Source organism: Alexandromys fortis, unplaced genomic scaffold (genome assembly GCF_014885135.2).
Source record: "Alexandromys fortis isolate MF-2015 unplaced genomic scaffold, M_Fortis_MF-2015_v1.1 scaffold_353, whole genome shotgun sequence".
In the NCBI taxonomy this organism is placed as follows: Eukaryota; Metazoa; Chordata; class Mammalia; order Rodentia; family Cricetidae; genus Alexandromys; species Alexandromys fortis.
In genome coordinates, this window is record NW_026068254.1 from 204301 (window position 1) to 208976 (window position 4676).

Sequence of the window (4676 nt, forward strand, 5' to 3'; positions counted from 1 at the left end):
CCTTTATTTATGGCTAGAATCCACTTATGAGTGAGTACATACCATATTCATCTTTTTGGGTCTGGGTTACCTCACTCAGGATAGTGTTTTCTATTTCCATCCATTTGCATGCAAAATTCAAGATGCCATTGTTTTTACCACTGAGTAGTACTTTAATGTGTATATATTCCACACTTTCTTTATCCATTCTTCCATTGAGGGGCATCTAGGTTGTTTCCAGGTTCTGGCTATTACAAATAATGCTGCTATAAACATAGTTGAACAAATGCTTTTGTAGTATGATAGGGCATCTTTTGGACTTGTTTTTAGATAATTACCATTTACCAAAATTAAATCAAGACCAGGTGAACAATTTAAATAGACCTATAAGTCATGAGGAAATAGAAGCTGTCATAAAAAAACCTCCCAATAAAAAAAAAAAAAAAAAAAAAAAAAAAAAAGCCCAGGACCTGATGGTTTTAATGCAGAATTTTATCAGAACTTCCCAGAAGAGCTGATACCTATACTCTTTAATGTGTTTCACATAATAGAATCAGAAGAGACATTACCAAACTCTTTTTATGAAGTTATAGTCACCCTGATTCCAAAACCACACAAAGACCCAACCAAGAAAGAGAATTACAGGCCAATCTCACTCACGAACATAGATGCAAAAATTCTCACTAAAATTCTGGCCAACAGAATCCAAGAATATATTTAAAAAATTTTTCCATTATGATCAAGTAGGTTTCATCCCAGACATCCCAGGTTGGTTCAACATATGAAAATCTATCAATGTAATCCATCATATTAAGAAAGTGAAAGAAAAAAACATATGATCATTTCATTAGATGCAGAAAACACATTTGACAAAATTAAATCTGATAAGTATATGTGATCATCTCTCCTCAGTACCAGCATCATCAAAGGCTTTCACTAATTCATCAACACTCAATTAGAAACACATACATACAGACAGATTTTTATTATTTTTATATCTGCACATTATAGTTATATTAATTAAAATTTTATTTTAGATTAGCTAATAGCTTGTCTGTGAATTTTCAAGGTGGTTTCAGTATTTTATTAGTGTAGGATAAGTCTCTGTAACCATCTTTCTATATATGTCTTATAATTTGCATGATTTTTCTGAGACATCATTGGTATAGCCCAGGCTGGCTCCAAACTTGCTCTGGGGCCTAGTATGCTCTTGAATTCCTGATCATCTTCTTTCTTTCCTCAAGTTCTCTGATTATAGGTATATGTCATAATCACCAGTTTAAGATGGAATGCTTCCAGGCTAAAGCAATATAAGCAATAAAATATAATTTCACCTTTCTAGACACAATTCAGAATGCATTATAGCCTATGTGATTAGCAAGAGTGAGAAAGGGGAGGCAGAATGGGAAGGGTCAAAGGTAGAGAAATAGGAAAAAGTACAAAGACTTCTATCTACATCATGTACAGTGCTAGGAAGGGATAAAGAAACTTCATCTTATTGTGCTTTCCTATAACATCCCTTTGTATTTGTTTCTTTCAGAAAATGAGTAAGAAGATATTGACTTTGCTGCATTGTTCAACTGGAATGTGACCACAATTTATCTTCTTAGAACCAATAAACTCCCAATCATGCAATTTCTGACTCTTGTTTCTATTTATGGGTGCAGGCTAGTATAGACAGAAATTTTTGTTTAGTCAGTGCAGCAATCGCATCTTACTTCGTCTGTATATGGCTGGTGACTGAATTATTGCTTTTCCTTTTCCCATGATGTGGAGTTTCCCCTCTGTATGCTGTGACCGCCATTGGTAAATAAAGTAACTGCCTTGGCCTGTTGATAGGGTAGAACAGAACTAGTTAGGGGAAAACTAAACTGAATGCTGAGAGAAGGAAGGCAGAGTCAGAGAGAAACCATGTAGCCCCACCAGAGATAGATGCTGAAATTTGCCAGTAGGACACAAACCTCGTGGTAAAATATAAAATACTGGAAATGGGTTAATACTAGATGTAAGAGCTATTAGAAATATGCATAAGCAATTGACCAAGCAGTGATTTAATTAATACAGTTTCTGTGTAATGAATTCAGGGCTGAGAGCTGGGAACAAACAAATGCCCTCATTTTAACATTCCCAGAATACCCTTAGTCAAGTTGCCCCACCTATACTTACTACCTGGCAACTGGCCAATCAGGATTTTATGAAACCAATACAAATGACAAATTCTTACAGGGTACAAAAGCGTTATCCCAAAGCATGATTCCCTGAAATCTGAATCCTTTATACACATTTTTTTAAGTATCCAGGACCATATGGCTTAGATGCTTCTTCCATTCTCTTCTCCTGTGTCCAGAATCCAGCTAACAGATGAAAACAATTCCATTATATCCACAATTGTCATCTTCTATGAAAAATACAATTTGTACATACATATGTATGCATATATATATATATATATGTGTGTGTGTGTGTGTGTGTGTGTGTGTGTGTGTAGTAGTAGCTGCAGGCCTGCTTTTCGTCCCGCCTGGCTAGCTTTACACCAGAAATAACAACACACAAATTGTATTCTTTTAAACACTGCTTGGCCCATTATATCTAGCCTCTTCTCAGCTAACACTTGCACATGAACTAGCCCATTTCTAGGAAAGTGTGTAGCACAGAGGTGCACTTACCGGGAAGATTCTAGCCTACATCCATCCTGGGCCGGAGCTTGATCGCGTCTGCCCTGGAGAGGGGAGCATGGCGTCTCTGTCTGAGGCGTCTGCCCCAGGGCGAGGAGCTATCGAGTCTGAGTTCACTTCCTCTTCCTCCCAGCATTCTGTTCTGTTTACTCCACCCACCTATGTTCTAACCAATAAAATGGGCCAAGGCAGTTTCTTTATTATAATTAACCAATGACCTTCCACCATCATTTTCCCTTTTTCTGTTTAAACAAAAAAAAGGAAGGCTTTAACTTTAACATAGCAAAATTACATATAACAAAGCAGTTATCAAGTAAAAATTACAATAATCTTTATCATAACTAAGGAAAACTATAACTATAACTAACTATTCTTCAACTCCATCAAAGATCCCAGAAAGATACAATATTACCTAAGCAAACAAGAAATAAGAAACTTTCAAAACTCTAGAAATGACAGAGACATCTCGCTGCCTGGACAGTCACCCAAAGTTCCTCTGTACCGTTGGGGCATCAATCTTCAGCCTTCAGTCCCATAGTATCCAGCAGAAATTTCCATGAAGCAGGAAATTTCAAAAGCAGTCAGGCACTATCTGATGTGCCCTGCAGAATGTCTTGCAGACTCTTTCATGCATCAGGAACCCCCAAAAGATCATCTAACCTTTAGGCAAGTTCAGCAGTCTCCTTTCTACAGGTTCTCTGTGTCCAGTTCATGTAATAGTCCAGGAGAGAGCAGTTTCTTCCCAAATGGCTATCAAACTCCATAAGGATCCTCTTCGATGCCCATCTTGCTCTTGAAGTAGATTGGTGCTGCCAGGAGCAGAGTGTCTCATTATCATGAAAAGCCCTAAGTTATTAAAACATTTTAAATGCCAAATTCTGTAGTCTTTGAAAGATATGAAGAATGCCTATCTAACTGAATTATATCTCTACATATCGAGAAAATCTAACTAACATGACTACAAGCTTGACAATTATTTATGATTATCCACTAACAACCTATATTTCTTAATTATACATTACATTTTTAAATGAACTACACAATCACAATACCTTAATCAAGATCAGAAATGCATATACATATAATAAAACTGACCTTAAATTTCTATCAATGAAGCAAAATCTATACAAATGCAAATTATTCATATCTATATCATATCCCCCTTTAAATGTAAAAGAACATTTATAAACCATATTTAGGAACATGGGCGTAGTTTTTTTCTCTCCAAACTGCTTCCTGCTGAATGGGGGCATCATTAATTAGGTCTTTCATGGTATAACCTGTGTGTTAGTTTCATCTCAGTTGGCAGTTGAGCGAAGCAATTTTCTGAAGGTGTTCACAGCAACCCTTCAGGAGAGGGTGGTCCATCATACCATATTGGAATAGAAGCAATCCACAGACTCTCACCCTCTGTGAAAACAAAATAAGAAACTCCTTTCCAAAGCATCATGTCCTTAGATCCAAATTTCAAAGTCAAGGCATTTTCAAAATATCTATGTTGGATTGGTTCAGCAGCATTTATATACAAATATCTATTAGCAGCTGTTGCTCCTTCCTCAGCATTCAAACAATTCAAAGAGAGCATAATAGCATACAGTATCAAAATTCTCTGTTTATTTTCCATCTTTGTACAGCTTTATTTTAACTCTATTTTGTTTATTTTTACTTTTATTTTATATTCTCTGTATATCTTTGTCCTGGAATAACTCTGTAGACCAGGCTGTCCTCGAACTCTCAAAGATCTGCCTGTCTCTGCCTCCCAGGCACTGGAATTAAAGGCTTGTGCTACCACACCTTGAAGTCACAGAGGTCAATCTCCCTCTGCCTCACAAGTGATTGGATTAAAGATGTGTACTACCACACCCAACAACTCTCTTCCTTTTTTTTTTACTTTAAGAACTTCAACTTTTAGCCTGCATATATTTTTAACACACAGTAAACCATTTAGAAATTTTCTTTGTCTTTGAATCTCTCTTAACTGTATATCTCTCTTTTTCTGACCACACGAGCCTTTAAATTACT